General features: G+C 42.6%; 1 non-coding gene across 1 annotated transcript; it reads right to left on the reverse strand.

The window, feature by feature from the left end:
* Positions 1-1,505: 1,505 nt before the first annotated feature.
* Positions 1,506-1,613, reverse strand: LOC120279703. Its single transcript, XR_005542009.1, has one exon. It is a non-coding gene; the product is annotated as a small nucleolar RNA R71 (small nucleolar RNA).
* Positions 1,614-23,809: the final 22,196 nt, after the last annotated feature.

Consider the following 23,809-nt stretch of genomic DNA (forward strand, 5'->3'; position numbering starts at 1 on the left):
TGTATTTGCTTTGTTGAACCTCTTTATTATGCTTTTAATTAATTGATGTTTTATTTAAGTTCTAATCTTGATTGCTTAATTGTATGAATACTCTCTTAGAATTACACTAGGGTTGAGAGTTCTTGTTGGTAACCCTTGTGAGTGAGTGACACACAAATGAGAGTTAGACAAAGATAGATTGGAGAGGGTTGAGAGGGTGAGTCGAGAGGTAGCGGAGCGTCCCCTTTCCCCTCCATTATGATTTATTCTACCTCCATTTCCTCATGTTCTTTGCTGTCATAGTGGAGTGAATGTGCTAAAGGATGACCTTCCGCTGGGGCTTAGTTGTGAGTGCAACGGAGTGAAGCGTTGAAGTGATTTTAGCACCTAGCATTTAATTGTGGCTAGGTACCTTCCACCTTAACAAAAGGGTTTGGTCTACATCTAGGAACAAGATTTATCACTTGGAATCCCTACAACTCATTGTAATTCTATATGAGTGCGAGGTTGAGAGGTTTATTCAATTTCTCCTCCGGGACATATATAGAGTTAGGCATGGTTGACCTTAGATTTGGGACCATGTATTTAAGGATTTCTACGACTCATTATTGCATCAATTAGAAAAGTATAATAGAGGATTCTTGCACTTGAAATGACTATCCTAGGCGGAACAATATCCGGGTACCCCATTTATATCGATTGCCTTACCATCTCCTTTACTTGTGCTATGTTTCTTGTTCTTTTAATTTTGTTATTTCACATCTTGTCACACATATCACTATTCATCTTTCACTTAGTTAAGAAACAATATAAGTGTTTTATTCCCTACTCCTTGTGGATACGATACCCCACTCATCTGGGATTTTATTACTTTGTCAAACATGTGCACTTGCGGGATATACGCAAGGGGCGTCGTCTAGTTTTTGGTGCCGTTGCCGGGGAGTAGGCGTTTAGAGATACTTTGCACTTTGTTTTCTTATCTATTCATTCATTCATTCTAGTTTATTTCTTCTTATTCTATCATCGTTCTGATTTTCTTTTTCTTTCTTTTTGGTGTAGCTCCAGGTTATGACCCGAGGGAACCTGTGCAAGAACCGTCTAATCTAGCTGATTTGGAAGTAGAAGAATCTGAAAACATGGCAAAATAGAATGAGCAATAGCGGACATTATCCAATTATGCCAAACCTTTGGTATTGGGTACCCAATCGAGTATTGTGCGTCCCCCAATTACAGCTCAGAACTTCGAGCTAAAGCCGACATTCATCCACATATTGCAATAATCCGCACAGTTCAATGGTTTAGCTGATGAGGATCGAAACAGTCATATAGAGAACTTTCTCGAGGTATGTAATATGCTTAAGATAAACGGGGTGCCGGATGATGCCATCAAGTTAAGAGCCTTCCCATTTTCCTTAAAGGGGAGAGCGAAGCAGTGGCTACACTCATTACCTAGAGCATCGATTACCACATGGGAGGAGATGGTGGAAGGATTTCTGGCTTGTTATTTCCATCCCGGAAAATCTGCAAAGCTTAGGAATGAGATCTCATCCTTTTGTATAGTCAGAATTGGAGTCTCTATTTGAGACTTGGGAAAGGTTCAAGGAGCTCCTGAGAAAGTGCCCACAACATGGATTCCCGGAGTGAATGATTGTTTAGACCTTTTATAATGGGTTGAATTAGAGTACAAGCCAACTCTTGGATGCGGGCAGCAGGAGGTACCTTAGGTAGCAAGACCCTCAGTGAGGCCTTTCAACTAATTGAAGAAATGGGTTTAAATATCTACCAATGGAATGCTAGGGAGAAGAAAAAGGTAGTCGGGCTCTATGAGATAGATGCAGTAACTTCATTGACGGCTCAAGTGGAATTATTGAGAAAGAAGTTAGATCTTCTAACTTCGAATAGAGTGGCGGCTGTGGCTACTAGAACCAGGTGTTGTAGAGGACATGCTCCCTCCGATTGCCCGATCTCTATTACTGATGCATCTTTGCTTGAGTATGTCGATTTTGTCGATAATGCAATGAGGAACCAAGGGAATCCATATACTAATACCTACAATCTGCGTTGGAAAAATTATCCCAATTTTTGGTGTAGTAACCAAGGTCCACAAAAGGCCATGGGGCCACTGGGTTTCCAACAACAACAAGCCCCAAACATAGAAAACCAAGTTTTAGGTTTGGAGACCCGAATGACTGATCTGGAGAAGGCCTTGACTAGTTTTGTGCATTCGTCAGATATAAGGTTTCAATCAGTTGAGGCTACACTTCGCAACCACACTGCCTCTTTGCACAATCTTGAAAATCAAGTGGGGCAGATTGTGAAGTCTCTATCTGAAAAGCCACAAGGGAGCTTGCCAAGTAATACCGAGACCAATCCTAGAGAGCATGTAAAGGTGATCACTTTGAGAAGTGGTTGTGAGGTTGAAGGGGGGCTTCCATGTGAGAGGCCCAATGAATATGTAGTCGAGTTTATAGAGGTTGAGGAGGGAGCAAGCAAAGAGAAGGAGGTGGCACCCCCACCTTTCAAGCTAAGAATCTCTTATCCCTCTAGATTGAAGAATGACCAAGGGGATGAACAGTACAAGAAGTTCCTGAGCTTGTTCAAGCAACTCCACATCAATATTCCTTTTGATAAGGCATTGACCCAAATGCCTAAGTATGAAAAATTCTTGAAGGACTTGTTGACTAATAAGAGAAAGTTGGAGGAGAGTGCTTCAGTGATCTTAGATGCGTCTTGCTCGGCGGTGTTGCAAAAGAACATGCTGAACTAGAAGAAAGACCCGTGAAAGCTTCATCATTCCGTGTAATATTGGCAATTTGGGTGAAGAAATGTCATTGGCGGACTCAAGGGCTAGTATCAACGTCATACCATATGCCTTCTTTCAGAAGCTAGGCTTGGATGAGCCTAGATCCACTCGGATGACTTTACAATTGGCAGATCGAACGGTAAGACATCTGAGGGGTATCATCAAAGATGTGCTTGTCAAGGTGGACAAGTACATTTTTCCTGTAGATTTTGTCGTGCTAGACGTCGATGAGGATGCGGATGTACCTTTGATACTTAGGAGACCATTCTTACAGACTTCCAAGGCATTGATTGACATGGACGGCGCAGAGCTAACATTGAGAGTTAGAGATGACAAGCTCACATACCGCATTGTTGAAGCCATACGGCATTCTCTTGATTTTGATGATACTCTCTATTTTCTAGACACTACTGATGAGATTGTTGATGAATACATGCAGGAGATGTTCAATCCTGACCTGTACGAGGGTTTGTTCGACCAAGAGTTGGAAAATGAAGAAGTTATAATGCTTGGTTCGACTGAAGAAGTACCATCTACTCTGGGGAACCTGAAGAAGGTGTTCTGGAAGATGAAAAGGGTAAGGAGACACCACCGGAAACGCTCCAAGGTTGTTGGAGATGCGCGTGAACTGAACAAATTGGATGCACCATTGTTAGGTGGTCCTAAGCCCGATAACTGCCCTTCTACCTTCAGGAGACTTTGTTCATCATGCTTTCAAGCTATGGGTAAAAAGGTAACCTTCATCTATGAAACCCTGGTGAGGTAAGACAAGGTAAGCCAAGGTTAGTAATGTAAAACAAGCGCTTCTTGCGAGGCAAACCAAGTTTTTAATGTTTTTTCTAGTTTTTAGTTAGTATTTGCATGAATAAGGCTTTAAGTGTTGGTGTCTTGATTCTTAGATGCTTTTGCTGTGATTTTCTTGTAGACATTATGGTGTTATCATGTGCCTAATCGTGTGTGGCAAAGAATCTTCGTCATTTGAGCGTGTTTTTCGTGTTTTCTCAGGTTAAGATTTCATTGTTAGGCAGGCTCTGAGTGTATATCCGTGTTCAGGAATTTTCTACAGAGCATGCGATGTTTTCTAAGTGTCCAGAGAAAACACACGCCCGTGTGGAATTTCCACACGGGCATGCATTTTCGTTCAGAGCTCATCCAGAGACGGCATAGGGGTCTGGACTCGCTCCTGCAAGCGACCTTACGATTTCTGTATGCCCGTGGGTAATTTCCACATGGGCGTGTGTTTTCCTGCAGAGACTTGGCCACTTATCTCGAGAGTGCACAGGGGCGTGGACTCGCCCCTGTAGGTGAACTTGTGAAAAATACACGGGTGTGGGTAGTTCCGCACGCCCGTACAAAACACTGCAGAAGAGATCTCTCCATTCCGAGAAGGCACCGGGGGGTGCGCTTGCCCTTGTGAGTTAGGCCTGTGAATGTCCACGCCCGTGCGAAATTTCTGCACACCCATGTAAAATACTTAGCGATTTTTTCTCTCTTAGACAGAGAGGCCACAGGGGTGTGCTGCTGCCCCTATGGGTCGGGTGCACGGGCACGGGTATTTTCCCCATGCTCGTGTCATTACGTTCAGAGAGATCTAGTGTTATCCCGAGAGCGCACAGGGGCGTGCGTCTGCCCTGTGGCTCTGCTTTGTGGAGGCGCAAGGGCGTGGGTAATTTCTGCACACCCGTGCGGATGTATAGAACACGAAGAGGCACGAGTTCCTTTTAAAGGATCACCATTCCTCTTCATCCTAACATTCTCCATTCGTCTGAGAGCACTGTCACATCGTTTCCCGACCGCATTGACGATTTTAAATGATTTGTACTTGGTTTCCTACTGATTCAATGTTTTCAATCTCAACTCGTCGGTAAGCCCTAGCTTTTGTTTTGTTTTCTTTACCAATTGTTAATCTTAATCGATGAAACTAGTTAGTAATGCTTTGTCAATACAATTAGAATGATTATACATGTTTAGAACGAAGTTAGAAGTGATTTAATGGTGTAATTTTGGATTTTTGAGGCATGGTCGTGCGTCTTTTTCACGCCCCATGGATCAACACGGGCGTGCGGAAATTCCACATGACCATGTGGATTTCTGCAACATTACTTAATTAACTGGTTTGATCGATTTTCTTTCAAATTTTGCAAATTATAGCATCTCGATCAAAGAAGCAGGCTGAGAAACGGCTGCGTGAGTCATCCCCCGAGTCCGAGAGTATAAGATTCACTATCCCCGAGCATCAGGCTCATTTTGAGCGTCTGTCGTGACTTCGGTTCGGACAGACTTGATTGCTGGACACAAGCATATTGAGAGATTTGTAGTAGGGAGATGAGTTCACAGATGAGGTCGAGGATCTCATTTCGGTGGGTGGATGGTGCCAGTTATTGTCGACTAGGGAGCTGATAAGTGCTTGTGTGATATGAATGAGAAGCATTCTTTCCTTATGTTGAGCATTACTTTTCTCAGGTTTTTACATTAATATGTGTGTTTTTATGTTACTTTTATGCAGGAAGGGTTGTGAAACCAATTATGAAGGAAAGAAGCCAATGTGGATCACAATGCACTGATTTTGGAGGGAATCTTGCTAAGGTTCAAACTCGAAGATATAAGTCGGGTGCGAGATGCTAGAGTGTGTGGCAACCTCCCCGTATTTGAGTTTGCACAAGCATTTGGAGTGGCACAAGGGTAGTCACACTCAAGCATTCCGACTTATGCACATAGAACAAGATCTCCATTAACATATCCATCATTGAAGAAGCAAAGCGATCCACGGCATAAACGTGTGCCCACTCATTGAAGAAGCAGGCTACTGTAGCAAACACAGTAGCAGTTACTGTTCACAGCCGGCCGAAAATGACAGTTTCAGAGAATCCACACGGGCGTGTGGAAATTACCCATGCCCGTGTCGAAATTCCGCATGGGCGCGTGTACCATCCACGCCCTGTGGAGTCGCCCGATTCCAGCCCTATTTAAAGCCGATTCAGCCCCGATTTTGGTATTTTTTTCTCCATATTTTCCCCAACTTGAGAGAGGGCTTCGGCTAGGGTTTTGAGGGGTATTGGCTAGGGTTTTGGGGAGGTTCTACGGCTTTCGACATCGCGCGTCGTTTGGAAGAAGGTTATTGGGAGAGCTTTCGTCGGCATCGATCCGGCGAGGTGTATCCTAGGCCGGACAAAGGATCCCTTGCGACGAGTAGAGGACTCTCCACAAGACCATCGACACGACCATCGAGGGGGTTTCTTTATGGATTCATTGCTTTTACATTCGATTTCTTTGATTGTACTTAGCTCCATGGAGAGCTAAACCCCTAGTGGGTACTTGGGTGATTGTGAACCCTAGGATGTATTCGTTTCATTGAACTTCTTTATTATGCTTTCAATAAATTGATGTTTATTGTGAGTTCCAAACTTGAATTCTTGATTGTATGAACATTTCCCCTAGAGTGACACTAGGGTTGAGAGTTCTTATTCGTAACCTTGTGAATGAGTGACACACCACGAGCGTTAGACAAAGCTAGGTTGGAGAGGGTTGAGAGGGTGAGTCGAGAGGTACAGGAGCGTCCCCTTTCCCCTCCGACGTGATAGATTCTACCTCGGTTCCTTGAGTTCTTTGCGGCCATAATAGAGTGAATGGTCTAAGGGATGAACCTCCGCTGGGGCCTAGTTGCGCGTTCAATGGAGTGAAGCGTTGAGGGGATCTTAGTATCTAGGGATTAATTGTGGCTAGGGACCTTCCGCCTGGACCAAAGGGTTAGGTCTATAATTAGGAAGCGATTTATCACTTGGAATCCCTAGAGCTCATTGCAACTTTATTCGAGTGCGAGGTTGAGAGGTTATTTAATCTCTCCTCCGGGACATGAATAGAGTTAGGCATAGTTGACCTTAGATTTGGGACTATGTATGTAACGATTTCCATGACTCACCATTGCATTGATTAGGAAGCATAATAGAGAATTCTCGCACTTGAAGCGATTATCCTAGGTGAAGCATCATCCGAGTACCCCATCTTTATCGATTGCCTTACCTCCTCCTTACTTTTGCTCTCTTACTTGTTGCTATTAATTGTTGAGAATTGAATCATTATCACACTTATCATTGTTGATACTCCACATAGCTAAGAATCGAAATTAAGTGTCTTTTACTCCCCTACTCCCTCGTGGATTTCGACCCCGCTCACCCGGGATTATTTAGTCGACAAACCCGTGCACTTGCGGGATATACGCTAGGGGAACTTGTCAAGTTTTTGGCGCCGTTGCCGGGGAGTAGGCGTTTAGAGATACTTTGCACTTTGTTTTCTTAGCTATTTACCCTTCATTCTATTTCACATCTCTTCTCTATCACCGTTCTGATTTATTTAAAAAAATAAATAAATAAAATTATTTCACACTTTCTTATTCTTCCATCATTCTCATTTGTTTTTTCTTTTGTCATCTCTTATTTTTTCTTGCAAGGATTTTAAATGATGATTGACCCAGTTGTTACTCTATATTTGCAGGTCGAAGCTCTCAGTAAAAAAGTTGATAGAATTGTTACTTCACGACAACAAAACATTCCATGTTACAACGCATATCATCCAATTAAAGTGGGCTACCCAAACGTATTATGGGATAATGGTGAACAACACTGGGAGGCACCTCAAGAGGAATGTCAAACGGGTGAGATACTCGGAGAGGATGCATTTCAGTTACAAAGAGTATTAGCTAACTTTATTGACGCATCTGATGTCTGCGTCCAAATATGGAGACCACACGAAGATGTCATGAAGCCTCCTATAAAAACCTTGAGCATCAACTAGGAGGGATACTTGACACACTCTCCAGGGAACAACAAGTATTTGAGCAAGCAAGTCAAGTTCCTTATAGAGAAGATGTGGTAGTCAATGACAATGAAGAAGTGGGGCGGAACGAGTATGATGTTGTCGAGATTGAGAGGATACAAGAAGAACCGTTCATTCAATGTGATAATTGTTTGAGTGGACAGTATGTTTGTGAGCAAGAAATGGTGCAAGGAGAGTTGGTGAAGACATATTGCTTTCAAGTTGAAAGGGAAGAAGACGCAAATCCTAAGGTAATGGAGCAAGCATATCTCTTTGGGATTAATCAACTCATAAATTGCAAGAAAGAGATTTTGGGTTTGGAAGAAGACGTGGGTAGGAGATTGAAGCCATCCAATGCCCCACCTGTGCTAAGCTTGGACAATTCCCAGCCCAAATTATTTCCGTGGAGGCCAAATATAAGATGGTTGGACTCTCGAACAAATATTCCACCCCGGCAAGTAGATTTTTAGTTTAAAGGAAGTAGCTATGAAATATCTAGTCGGGAGGAACACACTCTTTTCAAGCCTCCATAAGGTAAGGAAGAGGTACGTCAAGCTAAGTGACGTAAAACAAGCGCTTCTTGGGAGGCAACCCAAGCAATTACTGTTTTCCTAGTTTTTAGTTTAGTGTTTGCATGAATAAGAGCTTGAGTGTTGGTGTTTTGATTCTTATATGCCATTGCTATGCTTTTCTTCTGGACCGTTGGTGTTATCTTGTGCTTTTCATGTGTTTTGGTGAAGTTTTGGTCGTTTGAGCTATTTCACATGTTTTTCACTGCTAAAACTTACATATTAGGGCAGGCTCTGAGTGTGTAAACATGTTAAAAAAATTTCTGCAGAGCCTGCAGAATTTTCTAAGGCATCCAGAGAAAACACACGGGCGTGTGGAATTTCCGCACGCCCGTGGATTTGCACTGCGAGCTCATCCAGAGAAGGCACAGGGGCGTGCGGCTGCCCCTGTGAATGACCATGCGACTGTCACATGCTCGTGGGTAATTTCCGCACGGGCGTGTGAATTCCTGTAGAGTTGGGCGGTTTATCCCGAGAGCACACAGGGGCGTGGACTCGCACCTGTGGGCGACCTTGTGAACCACACATGGGCGTGGATAATTTTTCGCACGGCCGTGCGAATCTCTGCAGAGGATCTCTCCATCCCGAGAAGACACAGGGGTGTGCGTTTGACCCTGTGAGATGGGCTTGTGAATATCCACGCCCGTGTGAAATTTTTGCATGGGCGTGGGTCTTAGAGAATTTTCTCAGTTGCATGGAGAGTCCACAGTGGTGTGCGTCTGCCCCTGTGGGTCGGGCACACGGGCGTGGGTAATATCCACACGCCCGTGTGGATTTACAGATATGCTAGAACCGCAGGTTTTCTTTAAAATCTTTTCGGGTTTCTTCATCTTTTCACCCTCATATGTTTTGAGAACATATCCTTGCTCTCTCCTGACCTCTCACCGTCGTTTTAGAGGGTTGTTAATTGAGTTTTCCGGCCGTTTTCTAGTCTTTCATTCTCATTTTGTCGGTAAGCTTCTCTTTCTCTTTTCTTTGCCAATCTTCATTTATTTTGCAGCACCAGCGTCATCTTCACCAGCAACGGAAACATATGTACTAGCTATTGACACCGACACTTGAGGTGTCTTTACCTTCTTTGTTCTTATTTTTCGCATTTTATTTTCTGCATTTTATTTTGGATTTGTATACTCATAAAGGATTTTCCTTCTGAGTTTATTTTCATTTTGTTGTCTCGAGTTGTATTCATTGCTCTATCTTTTGTATTATCGAGTTGTTTTTGTTTTATTGAGGTTCACTGAACCCCCTCGTGTATCCGTGCGGATGGTCTTGTTATCATGGGAATTGAGAGTTTGTCATGGGCACGGCCAAGGTGCATCGGCACTTGCCCGTGTGAGCTTCACAACCCAGTCGGAACATTACACCCAAGGACTTAGCTCCATCAAAAGCAACACTAGGAGTCAGGGGAGTATTGTTTTGATTGCTTCTCCCACATATATTCTTCATTGATATACATTATGAGTGAGCTTGCATGTGTACATTGAGGACAATGTACAACTTAAGTGTGGGAGGGAGTTTCATAGTGCACACATCGTTTCTATTGTTCTTGATTGTTATATGCTCACATAGCCAATGGTAGTTCACCTTAGTTGCAAGCATTGTATTCTTGAGTTTAGGAGAATTTCTAACATTGAATGTTTTCATGCTCTAGTTCTTGCTTGAATTTCTAGGAATTTTTACCCAATTTGTACTTGTTACACTACTCACTCTTTAAACTCTATTGGAAACTCAAGTTTGATGTTAAAAGGACTAGTTATAGTTGTTTCTTGTGCAAATTCTTAAAAATTGGAAAAATGCAAAAGAAAAAGAAACAAAAATAGTTTTTATTGTGCTTGTTGGGTGGAAAGAGCTACCACCTATGAAGTATGAAGCTACTCTTATAAGTCGGATACTAGCTATGCACTAATGAGAGAAAGAGCTATCTCATAGGATGAGTGAAAGCTACCACTCCGGTATAAAGACCTACCACCTCGAAAGTGTGAAAGCCACCTTAGCGGCCGCTTTGGAAATGGCTACCTTAGAGGATGTGTGAAGCTACTACCATCTTTGAAATTATTGTCACTTTTGTAGATAAATAAGTCCCTTGTACTTAGAACTTTGAGGAGTATACCTTGGGTGGTTTTTGAGTGAGTTCACACACGTACACGATTTCGGGTTTTGTTTCCTTTTTGATTCAAGTTTTTAGCTAGAGCATTGATTTTTCGTATTTAGTGTTGGAATTTCCCTTACTTGTAGAATGCTCTCTTTGTATACTTTGGTGAACCTAAGGCCAAGCACTTTCAATATTTTCTTCATTGATGCACAGAATGTTTAATTTTTGCTTGAGGACAAGCAAAAGCTTAAGTGTGTGGGAGTTTGATAAGTGCTTGTGTGATATGAATGCGAAGCATTCTTTCCTTATGTTGAGCATTACTTTTCTCAGATTTTTACATTAATATGTGTGTTTTTATGTTACTTTTATGCAGGTAGGGTTGTGAAACCAATTATGAAGGAAAGAAACCAATGTGGATCACAATGCACCGATTTTGGAGGAAATCTTGCTAAGGTTCAAACGTGAAGATATAAGTCGGGTGCGAGATGCTAGAGTGTGTGCCAACCTCCCCGTATTTGAGTTTGCACAAGCATTTGGAGGGGTACAGGGGCAGTCACACTCAAGCATTCCGAGGGGGTATCTTAGGCCGGACAAAGGATCCCTTGCGACGAGTCGAGGACTCTACACAAGACCATCGACACGACCATCGAGGGGGTTTCTTTATGGATTCATTGCTTTTACATTTGATTTCTTTGATTGTACTTAGCTCCATGGAGAGCTAAACCCCTAGTGGGTACTTGGGTGATTGTGAACCCTAGGATGTATTTGTTTCATTGAACTTCTTTATTATGCTTTCAATAAATTTATGTTTATTGTGAGTTCCAACCTTGAATGCTTGATTGTATGAACATTTTCCCTAGAGTGACACTAGGGTTGAGAGTTCTTGTTGGTAACTTGTGAGTGAGTGACACACCACGAGCGTTAGATATAGCTAGGTTGGAGAGGGTTGAGAGGGTGAGTCGAGAGGTACAAGAGCATCCCCTTTCCCCTCCGACGTGATAGATTCTACCTCCGTTCCTTGAGTTCTTTGCGGCCATAATAGAGTGAATGGTCTAAGGGATGAACCTCCACTGGGGCCTAGTTGCGTGTGCAATGGAGTGAAGCGTTGAGGGGATCTTAGTATCTAGGGCTTAATTGTGGCTAGGGACCTTCCGCCTGGACCAAAGGGTTAGGTCTATAATTAGGAAGCGATTTATCACTTGGAATCCCTAGAGCTCATTGCAACTTTATTCGAGTGCGAGGTTGAGAGGTTATTTAATCTCTCCTCCGGGACATGAATAGAGTTAGGCATAGTTGACCTTAGATTTGGGACTATGTATGTAAAGATTTCCACGACTCACCATTGCATTGATTAGGAAGCATAATATAGAATTCTCACACTTGAAGCGATTATCCTAGGTGAAGCATCATCCTAGTACCCCATCTTTATCGATTGCCTTACCTCCTCCTTACTTTTCCTCTCTTACTTGTTGCTTTTAATTGTTGAGAATTGAATCATTATCACACTTATCATTGTTGATACTCCACATAGCTAAGAATCGAATTAAGTGTCTTTACTCCCTACTCCCTGTGGATTCGACCCCGCTCACCCGGGATTATTTCGTCGACAAACCCGTGCACTTGCGGGATATACACTAGGGGAACTTGTCAAGTTTTTGGCGCCGTTGCCGGGGAGTAGGCGTTTAGAGATACTTTGCACTTTGTTTTCTTAGCTATTTACCCTTCATTCTATTTCACATCTCTTCTCTATCACCGTTCTGATTTATTTAAAAAAAAATAAAATTATTTCACACTTTCTTATTCTTCCATCATTCTCATTTGTTTTTTCTTTTGTCATCTCTTATTTTTTCTTGCAAGGATTTTAAATGATGATTGACCCAGTCGTTGCTACTCTACGTAGCTAAAAATTTAATTAAGTGTCTTTACTCCCTACTCCCTATGGATTCGACCCCGCTCACCCGGGATTACTACTTCTATAAACCCGTGCAGTTGCGGGATATACGCAAGGGGAACTTGTCAGGAGCCAGCCATTCAAGAGCTCACACTTGAGGTCTTAGCATCCTTTGAGTTCGATAGATCTTATGCGAGATTCTACAGCCTTGACACCATTCAGTTTAGAGCATTTGGACATTACTATAGCATGAGCATCACTCAGTTTTCAGTTCGGCTTGGCTTGTACGAGGAGGCATTCACCCTATTTAAGGCCGATTTGAGCCCCGATTTCAGAATTCTTTTTCCCCATCCTTTCCCTAACTTGAGAGAGGACGGCGGCTAGGGTTTAGAGAGTTATTGGCTAGGGATTTGGAGAGGTTCTATAGCTCTGACATCGTGCTCTGTTTGAAAGAAGGTTAGTGGGAGAGCTTTCGTCGGCTCCGATCCGGCGAGGTATATCCTAGGCCGTGTGGATACTTGGGATGCCATTCTTGCGCACTTCCAAGGCTCTTATGGACATGGATGGTAGGGAGTTAACTTTACAAGTTGGGGATGACAATCTTACATATCACTTCACCGAAGCCATGAGAGATTCTCTAGACTTTGATGATACTCTTTACTTTGTTGACACTACTAATGAACTAATAGATGAATATGTGTAGGAAATGATGTGTCCAGACCAGCATGAGGGATTGTTAGACCCAAAAATAGAGAATGAAGAAGTTTTGATGCTTGGTATAGAGGATAAGGTGCAACCTGCTACTGGGATCATGAAGAAGATGATCCAGAAGATGAAGCAAGCAAGGAGACGTCACAAGAAACGCCCAAGGCTAATAGGGATGTGTAAGAATGAAGTAAGAGTGATGTATCCTTATTTGGTAACATGCTCGACGACTCCCCCTCTACCTTGAAAAGATTATGTTCATCATGGTTTCAAGTTATGGGTAAGAGGGAAAACCTTAATCTATGAGCCCCTGTGAGGTAAGAAGAGGTACGTCGAGCTTAGTGATGTTAAACAAGTGCTTCTTGGGAGGTAACCCAAGTCTTTACTGTTTTTCTAGGTTGTTGTTTAGTATTTGCATGAATAAGGATTTGAGTGTTGGTGTCTTGATTTCTATATGTTATCCTTGTGCTTCTCTCGTAGATCGTTGGTGTTTTCATGTGCTTAATTGTGTTTGCCGAAGTTTCTTGGTTGTTTGAGCATGTTTTTTTCATTGATTTCTGGTCAGTTTTTTATAGCAAATGCAGGCTTTGTATGTCTATAAGTATGCAGAAATTTTTTGCAAAGTTTGTTATTTTTACTAAGTCATCCTGAGAAGACACACAGCCTTGTGGAATTTCCACACAGGCGTGTGTTTTCATTTAGATCTCATCCTCAGTGGACAAAAGGATGTCCGTCAGCACCTGTGAATGACCTTGTGATGGTCACACGCCATGGTAATTTCTACACGGGCATGTGTTTCTCTGTAGAGTTAAGAGATCCATACTAAGAAGACACATGGGCGTGTGCCTGTCCTTGTGGATGACCATGTGAAATACACACGGGTATGGGTAATTTCCACATGCATCTGTGAAATTCTGCAAATAAGTTCTCCTCCATCCCTAGAAGACACAGGGTCGTGTGAGTGCTGCTGTGAGTGGCCCTTGTGAAGATACACGGCCGTGTGGAATTTCCACACGGGCTTGTGAAACACTTATAGAAATTTATTGTATGGATAGAGAAGCCGCAAGGGGCGTGTTGGTGCCCCTGTGGGTTGGGCACACGGGCGTGGGGAACTTCCGCAAGCTCGTGTGGATGTGTTCAGAGAGACAGTCAAAGGCTATCCTGAGAGCATACAGAGAAGTATGTATGCCTCTGTGAAGCTCCCCATTTGAGTCACACAGGAGTGGTTAATTTCCACACACCAATGTGGAGGTGCAAACAGTGAAGAGCCACAACTTTTTCTTTATAAAACACTCGTATCCCTTCATTTTTAACACCCAAACACTTAAACATCACCTCTCTTTACTCTCTCGACTCCTCACCATTTATATATATGGATCTCGTGTTGTTTGCTAACTATATTCAAAGCTTTTCATCCTCATCTTGTCGGTAAGCGATCTTCTCTATTTCTTTTGTCATACTTGATTTCATTCAATTAAACTGGTGATTGTTGCTTCGTTTGTATGTTAAAATGGTTGGTGCATGGTTTAGAGTTAGTTTTTCATTGAATTTTTGATGAATTGGTGGATTTTTTGTATAGTGGCCATGCAGTTTTCATGCACCGTAGATCCACACGGGCGTGTGGAATTACCACACGACCGTGTTGATTTCTGCAGTATTGTTTTGTTAGTTTATTTGATTGATTCTCTATTTAATTTTCATAGATATGGCTCCCACAACAAAGAAAGAGGCTAGTAAACATCCTAGAGAGCAATCCCATTGGGCAGAGCATATGGAATTTGTGATTCCTTAGTACCGGGCTCATTTTGAGCGGCTTTGGAAGCACAAGTTTGGTCAAACATGATTCCCAGACTTGAGTGTGATCAGGAAGGCTTAGTTAGCTGATAATATGGCAGATAAGGTGTAGGAGTTCCTTACTATGGGTAGGTGGAGATGGTTGTTGTCTGTACAGGAGCCGGCGATCCGTATGTTAACTTTGGAGGTTCTTGCCTTTTTTGAGCTTGACCTTTCCTACAGCAGCTTTGATAGTATAGATGTTGTTTAGTTCAAAGCATTCGGACAGTACCATAGCACGAGTGTCACACAAGTTTCGGCCTGACTTGGCCTTTATGACGTGGCATTTACCGATACGGAGGAGTATGATCGTTTGCCTACAGACTACCCTGGCAGGTTGACACCGCAGGATGTATACAAAGCACTATGCGGACAGGGAAAGTATGAGCTCTGGGTGTCAAAGGCAACATGCCTCTCCTAACCGAGTAACACATATATTCATGCTATCCTAAACAAATTAGTGAATGGCCGCTATGACAACACTGGAGTTTTGAGTAGACAAGAGCTGTTATAGTTGTACTCCATGGTGTAGAGCAAGCTGATTCACTTGGGACATATCTTGGTGGATTATTTGAGGCATCAGCGGCAGTATGTGAGACTGGGGGTCATCTTCTCAGACCCATATATCACTAGGTGGTAAGTGCTTGTGTGATAAGAATGCGAAGTGTTCTTTCTTCATGATGAGCATTACTTTTATGATGTTTAAGTGCTAACACTTGTGTATTTGTGTTCTTTTGAGCATGTAGGGTTGCGAAGCTAAATATTGAGAAAAAAAGCTAATGTAGATTATGAATACACTATTTGATGAAATCATGGGAAGGAACAAACGCAAAGACACAAGTCGGGCTCAAGATACGAGAATGTGTGTCAACCTCTAGGTATTCAAGCGAGTACAATGATGTGGAGAGGCACAAAAGCAGTCACATTCGAGTATCCCGATTTGTGCATTGATAGCAAGGTCTTCACCAATGAGGCTGTTTATTGTAGCAGTACTGTAGCAAATAATGTAGGAATTTACTGTAGCAGTACTGTTCAAAGCTGGCTGGATGTGATTTCCACAGAATCCATATAGGGCGTGTGGAAATTAACCACGCCAATGTGGATGCCCGATTCCAGCCTTTTTAAAGCAGTGATTCAGCTCGATTTCAGCATCTTTTTTCCATCTTTTCTCCAACTTTGTACAGGCTTGCGGCAAGGGTTTAGAGAGGTATTGGCAAGGCTTTTGGAGGGGTTCTACGTCTTTAACACCGCGATTCTCTTGGAAGATAGCTATCGGGAGAGCTTTCATCGGCACCGATCCGGCGAGGTGTAACCTAGGCTTGACAAGGGGACCTTTGAAGAAGGCGCAGCCATTCGACAAGACCATCGACATGACTATCAAGGGTGTTTTCCTATGGACTATTTGTTTTTACATTCGATTTTACGATTGATTGTATCTTTCTCCATGGAGAGCTAAACTTCTAGTGGGTACTTGGATTGGTGAACCCTAGGATGTATTTTTTTATTAAACCTTTTGTTTTGCTTTCCTTAATTGATGGTTTTAATTGAGTTCCAGTCTTGAATGCTTGATTGTTTGAATAATCACTTAGAGTGACACTAGGGTTGAGAGTTCAACTTGGTAACCCTTGTGAGTGAGTGATACACCATGAATGTTGGACAAAGCTAGATTGGAGAGGGTTGAGAGGGTGAGTCGAGAAGTAGCGGAGCGTCCCCTTTCACCTCCAGTGTGATTTATCCTACCTACATTTTTCTTGAGTTCTTTGTGGTCACAATAGAGTGAAGTGCTAAAAGATGAACTACGCTGGGGCATAGTTGTGCGAGCGACAAAGTAAAGCATTGAAGTGAACTCTAGTATCTGGGGCTTAATTATTACTAGGGGCCTTGATAAGTGCTTGTGCGATACGAATACGAAGCGTTCATTCCTTATGTTGAGCATTACTTTTCTCGGGTTTTAATACTAATATGTGTGTTTTTATGTTACTCTTACGCAGGTAGGGTTGTGAGGCCGAGTACGAAGAAAATAGGCCAATGTGGATCACAATGCACCGATTTTGGAGGAAATCTTGCTAAGGTCCAAACGCGAAGACATAGGTCGATGTGAGATGCTAGAGTGTGTGCCAACCTCCTCATATTCGAGTTGGCACATCCATTTTGAGCGGCACAAAGGTAGTCACACTCGAGCACTCCGACTTATGCACATAGAACAAGAGTTCCACCAACGTGTACTCCATCGAAGAAGTAAGTGATCAACGAAGTGAACGTGTGCCCTTTTGCGTTACCTTGATGAAAGTATGGAATTGGGAAGCTATTCAGGCCAAATACTGTAGCAGATCGCTGTAGCAACATTCTAATATGTACTGTAGCAGCACTGTTCACAGCCGGCCGAGAAACCAGAGAAACAAAGAATCCACACGGGCGTGTGGAAATTATCCACGCCCTTGTGGAAATTCCGCACGGGCGAGTGGAGCATTCACGCCCATAGAGTCACACGATTCCAGCCCTATTTAAAGCCGATTCAGCCCCGATTCTGGTATTCTTTTCTCCATCTTTTCCCCAACTCGCGAGAGGGCTTTGGTTTGGGTTTTGAGGGGTATTGGCTAGGTTTTTAGAGAGGTTCTACGGCTCTGACATCGCGCGTCATTTGGAAGAAGGTTATTGGGAGAGCTTTCGTCGGCACCGATCCGGCGAGGTATATCCTAGGCCAGACAAAGGATCCCTTGTGATGAGTAGAGGACTCTCCATAAGACCATCGGCATGAACATCGAGGGGGTCTCTTTATGGATTCATTGTTTTTACATTCTATTTCTTTGATTGTACTTAGCTCCATTTAGTGCTAAACCCCTAGTGGGTACTCGGGTATTGTGAACCCTAGGATGTATTTGTTTCTTTGAACCTCTTTATTATGTTTTCAATAAATTGATGTTTATTGTGAGTTCCAACCTTGAATGCTTTATTGTATGAACATTTCCCCAAGAGTGACACTAGGGTTTAGAGTTCTTGTTGGTAACCTTGTGAGTGAGCGACACACTATGAGCGTTAGACAAAGCTAGGTTGGAGAGGGTTGAGAGGTGAGTTGAGAGGTACAGGAGCGTCCCCTTTCCCCTCCGGTGTGATAGATTCAACCTCCGTTCCTCGAGTTCTTTGTGGCTATAATAGAGTGAATGGTCTAAGGGATGAACTTCCGATGGGGCTTAGTTGCGCATGCAACAGAGTGAAGCATTGAGGTGTTCTTAGTATCTAGGGCTTAATTGTGGTTAGGGACATTCCACCTGGACCAAAGGGTTAGGTCTATAATTAGGAAGAGATTTATCACTTGGATTCCCTAGAGCTCATTGCAACTCTATACGAGTGCGAGGTGTTGATATTGTTCGATTTCTCCTCCGGGACATATATAGAGTTAGGCATAGTTGACCATAGATTTGGGACTATGTAATTAAGGATTTCCACGTCGCAGCATTGCATTGATTAGGAAGCATAATAGAGGGTTCTTAAACTTGAAACAATTATCCTAGGCGGAGCATTATCCGAGTACCCCATCTTTATCGATTGCCTTATCTACTTCTTTACTTTTGCTCTCTTACTTGTTGCTTTTATTGTTGAGAATTGAATCATTATCGCACTCCTTATCATTGATCTTTCACATAGCTAAGAATCAATTTAAGTGTTTTTACTCCCTACTCCCTGTGGATTCGACCCCGCTTACCCGGGATTATTACTTCGACAAACCCGTGCACTTGCGGGATATACGGAAGGGGACCTTGTCAAGTTTTTGGCGCCGCTGCCGGGGAGTAGGCGTTTAGAGATACTTTACACTTTGTTTTTTTAGCTATTTCACCATACATTCTGTTTCATATCTTCTCATTCTATCATTGTTCTGACGTTTCCTTATTATTTTTATATAGGAAATGATGAACATGTTTGAATCATTGGGTACTATCACGAGAATAGTTGAACACGTGGAGCAGAAAGTTCACACGATTGCATGGTATGACATACTGTGTCATTCTCACCATGAGCAATGTACAACTCAACAGCCAGTAGAAGAATCGGTTGAAGAGTATATCGCCAGGATTCAAGGGCAAAATAGTGAATTAGATAATGTGATAAAGCAGTTTGAGGAATCCACGTCGGCGTCAATGAGTGACCACTTGGAGGAAAGTGTAGAAAGAATACCTGCAGGAACTCTTTTCAGTTTGGTTGCTATTTCAAAAGTAGAACTCTGTGGAATGGACGCGTTGTTATCTGTTGCAGATTGTAAAGAGATAGGTACTCAGTTAGAAGAGGAGGAGAATAACTGCAAACATGAGGCAAATGTTTTCGAAGAGATTGATGAATTGAAAGAGGGCGGCTTGCACCCATCAATTGTTGAACCACCAGAACATGAGCTTAAAACTCTTCCAACACATTTGGAATATGTATTCTTAATGGAGGCTCTAAACTCCCTGTGATTGTAGCTTCAAACTTGTATGCGGAGCAGAAGGATAAGCTTGTTAGCATGTTGAAAAAACACAAATCAGCTATTGCATGGAAGATCTCCGATATTAGGTGTATAAACCCATCATTCTATACTCATAAGATCCTAACGGAGGATGACTACAAATCTGTGATCCAACCTCAGCGAAGATTGAACCCGAATATGAAAGAAGTTGTTAAGGCGAAAGTAATAAAAATTTTGGATGCGGGAATCATCTATCCCATATCAGATAGCAAGTGGGTGAGCCCAACCCAAGTTGTCCCGAAAAAGGGAGGAATGACAGTGGTGACGAATGAAAAGAATGAGTTAATCCCCACTAGGACAGTTACTGGTTGGCGAGTTTGCATTGACTATAGGAGAATGAATGATGTCACTCGGAAAGATCACTTTCCTTTGCCATTTATTGACCAAATGTTGGAACGACTAGCGGGACATCAATTCTACTGTTTCCTTGATGGCATGTCGGGATACTTTCAAATTCCAATAGCCCCAGAAGATCAGGAGAAAACCACATTTACTTGCCCTTATGGTACCTTTGCTTATAGAAGAATGCCTTTCGGGTTGTGTAACGCCCCTGCAACATTTCAGCGTTGCATGACGGCCATTTTCGATGACTTTCTCGAAGATATTATGGAAGTTTTCATGCATGATTTTCAGTGTTCGGGGACTCTTTTGATGCTTGCTTAAACAATTTGGAAAGAGTATTAGTGAGATGTGAAGAGACGAATCTCGTCCTTAACTGGGAGAAGTGTCACTTTATGGTGCAAGAAGGCATTATCCTTGGACATAAGATTTCCCAGGCATGTATGGAGATGGATAAGGCGAAGATTGAGATAACTGACAAGCTTTCTCCACCTACGAATGTAAAGGGGATCCGTAGTTTCTTGGGTCATGCAGGTTTTTATAGAAGGTTTATTAAGGACTTTTCGAAAATCTCCCAACCATTGACCAAACTTCTGGAGAAGGATACCACTTTTGACTTCGGAAAAGACTGTCTGAATGCATTCAATGTGTTGAAAGAGAAGTTAGTGCAAGCACCAATCCTGACAACACCGAAGTGGGATGAGCCGTTCGAAGTGATGTATGATGCTAGTGATTATGCAGTGGGAGCGGTTTTGGGTCAGAGAAGAAATAAGCAATTTCAACCGATCTATTATGCTAGCAAAACTCTCACAAGTGCACAAGAGAATTACACCACTACTGAAAAGGAATTATTAGCAGTAGTGTATGCTTTTGATAAATTCAGACCATATCTCATCCTTTCTAATGTCACCGTGTTCACAGATCATTCTGCACTCCGTTATCTCATGAACAAGGCAGATGCGAAGCCGAGATTAATTCGGTGGATATTGTTGTTGCAAGAATTCGATATGGAAATCAAAGATAAAATGGGGAAAGAGAATGTGGTTACCGACCATCTATCGAGACTAGAAGGTTGTGAGGGGAAAGAACCGGTAAACAAGGAAATTAATGATTTTTTCCCTGAAGAGCACTTGTATGCAGTACAGGAATTAGAATCAAAAGATGTTCCATGGTTCGCAGATTTTGCGAATTATCTATCGGGACGGGTACTGAAGGGGGGTCTAAGCTTTCAGCAGAAGAAGAAATTTTTCAGTGACCTTAAGAACTTTTTCTGGGAAGATCCTTACTTGTTCCGTATTTGTGTAGATCAAGTGGTTCGAAGGTGCGTTTCTAGAGAGGAAGGTTGGAACATCATTGCGCATTGTCACTCAGGCCCAGTAGGGGGGCATTATGCTTCAAGTCGAATTGCAGAGAAGGTTTTAGCCGTTGGGTTCTATTGGCCAACCTTATTCCAAGATGTTCATCAGTTTGTTTTATGATGTGATAGTTGTCAAAGGGCTGGAATTTTATCGCGAAGGGACGAGATGCCTCAAAATCCCATGCAATTTCTGCGAGGTATTTGATGTTTGGGGAATTGATTTTATGGGACCATTTCCAAAGTCCAATGGAAATCAATACATTCTGTGGCAGTTGACTATGTTTCCAAGTGGGTGGAAGCCCAAGCTCTTCCAACTAATGATGCGCAAACTGTGGTGAAGGTTTTGAAGAAGCTATTTACCCACTTTGGAACTCCAAGGATCATTATCAGCGATCAGGGAACCCATTTCTGTAATACACAACTGGCAAAAGTGTTAAAACTCTATGGGGTTCATCATCATCTGGCTACTCCTTATCATCAGCAAACAAGTGGGCAAGTGGAGATCACAAATAGAGAGCTCAAGAGAATATTAACCAAATCAGTGGAACAAGGGAAACGAGACTAGTCTTAACAATTGGATGATACACTTTGGGCTCATAGAACAGCATATAAAACTCCAATAGGGACCACCCTCTACAATTTAGTGTATGGAAAATCTTGTCATTTACTCGGTGGAATTAGAGCACAAAGCATATTGGGCAATTAAAGTGATGAATTTTCGATTTGCGCAAATTTGGAGAGCAACGAATGTTACATCTCAACGAGTTAGACGAATGGAGGATGAAGGCATATGAGAATGCAAGGATATACAAGGAGAGAATTTGGAAGTGGCATGACAAGCATATTAAGATGCCAAAGGACTTCAAAGCAGGCGATCGGGTGTTACTGTTTAACTCTCGTCTACGTTTATTTCCGGGGAAACACAAATCGAGATGGTCTGGTCCGTATATCATAACCGAAGTTTCACCCCATGGAGCCATTGAGATTAACCATCCGGAGTAGGGCACATTCAAAGTGAATGGACATAGGCTGAAACCATACTATGGTGGAGAGATTTGCAGTGACAGTAGAGAAGTATTCTTCCTCTATGAACCCCCATGAGGTAAAGCAAGGTACGTCAAGCTTAGTAACATTAAACAAGCGCTTCTTGGGAGACAACCCAAGCAATTACTGTTTTCCTAGTTTTTAGTTTAGTGTTTGCATGAATCAGAGCTAGAGTGTTGGTGTTTTGATTCTTATAGGCCATTGCTATGCTTTTCTTGTGGACCATTGGTGTTATCTTGTGCTTTCATGTGTTTTAGTGAAGATTTGGTCGTTTGAGCTATTTCACATGTTTTTCACTGGTAAAACTTACATATTAGGGCAGGCTCTGAGTGTGTAAGCATGTTAGAAATTTTCTGCAGAGCTTGCAGAATCTTCTAAGGCATCCAGAGAAAAGACACGGGCGTGTGGAATTTCCGCACGCCCGTGGATTTGCACTGCGCGCTCATCTAGAGAAGGCACATCGGCGTGCGGCTGCCCCTGTGAACGACCATGCGACTGTCACACGCCCGTGGGTAATTTCCGCACGGGGGTGTGCTCGGTTTATCCTAGAGCACACAGGGGCGTGGACTCGCCCCTGTGGATGACCTTGTTAACCACACACAAGCGTGGGTAATTTTCGCACGCCCGTGCGAATCTCTGCAGAGGATCTCTCCATCCTGAGAAGACACAGGGGCATGCGTTTGCCCTGTGAGTTGGGCATGTGAATGTCCACGCCTATATGGACTTTCCGCGCGGGCGTGGGTCTTAGAGAATTTTCTTGGTTGCATGGAGAGTCCACAGGGGCGTGCGTCTGCCCCTGTGGGTCGGGCGCACGGCCGTGGGAAATTTCCTCATGCCCGTGTGGATGTACAGAAATGCTAGAACCGCAAGTTTTCTTTAAAATCTTTTCGGGTTTCTTCATCTTTTGACCCTCAAACATTTTGAGAACACATCCTTGTCTCTCTCGACCTCTCACCGTCGTTTTAGAGGGTTGTTAATTGAGTTTTTCCGGCCGCTTTTCTAGTCTTTCATTCTCATTTTGTCGGTAAGCTTCTCTTTCTCTTTTTCTTTGCCAATCTTCATTTATTTTTGCAGAGACCAAAGATCATCTTCACCAGAAAGTGAAAAATAGATGTAGTAGCTATTGACACTGACACTTGAGGCGTCTTTACCTTCTCTGTTCTTATTTTTCGCATTTTATTTTCTGCATTTTATTTTGGATTTGTACACTCAGAAAGGATTTTCCTTCTGAGTTGTTTTTTTTTGTCTTTATTGAGCTTCACTGAACCCCTTCGTGTATGCGTGCAGATGGTCTTGTCTTCTTGGGAATTGAGACTTAGTCATGGGCATGGCCAAGGTACTGAGGTACTTGGCCGTGTAAGCTTTACAACCGTTGGAACCCTCCTCCCAACGAACTAGCTTCATCAAACATCACACTAGGAGTCAGGGGAGTATTGTTTTGATTGCTTCTCCCACATTTGCTTTTGAATGATTTATATTTTGAGTGAGCTTGAATGTGTACATTGGGGACAATGTACAACTTATGTGTGGGGCGGAGTTTCATAGTGCACACATCTTTTCTATTGTTCTTGATTGATATATGCTCACATAGCCAATGGCGGTTCACCTTAGTTGCAATGATTGAATTCTTGAGTTTAGGAGAATTTCTAACATTGAATGTTTTCATGCTCTAGTTTTTGCTTGAATTTCCAGGAATTGTTTTTGCCCGATTTATACTTAGTGCACTACTCACTCTTTGAACTCTATTGGAAACTCATGTTCGATGTTAAAGGGACTAGTTAGGTTTATTTTCTTGTGATAAATTCATAAAAAAAATGGAAAATGAAAAGAAAGAACAAAATAGTTGTATTATTTATTTGTGCTTGTTGGGTGGAAAGAGCTACCACC

Source organism: Dioscorea cayenensis, chromosome 16 (genome assembly GCF_009730915.1).
Source record: "Dioscorea cayenensis subsp. rotundata cultivar TDr96_F1 chromosome 16, TDr96_F1_v2_PseudoChromosome.rev07_lg8_w22 25.fasta, whole genome shotgun sequence".
NCBI classification, from domain to species: domain Eukaryota; kingdom Viridiplantae; phylum Streptophyta; class Magnoliopsida; order Dioscoreales; family Dioscoreaceae; genus Dioscorea; species Dioscorea cayenensis.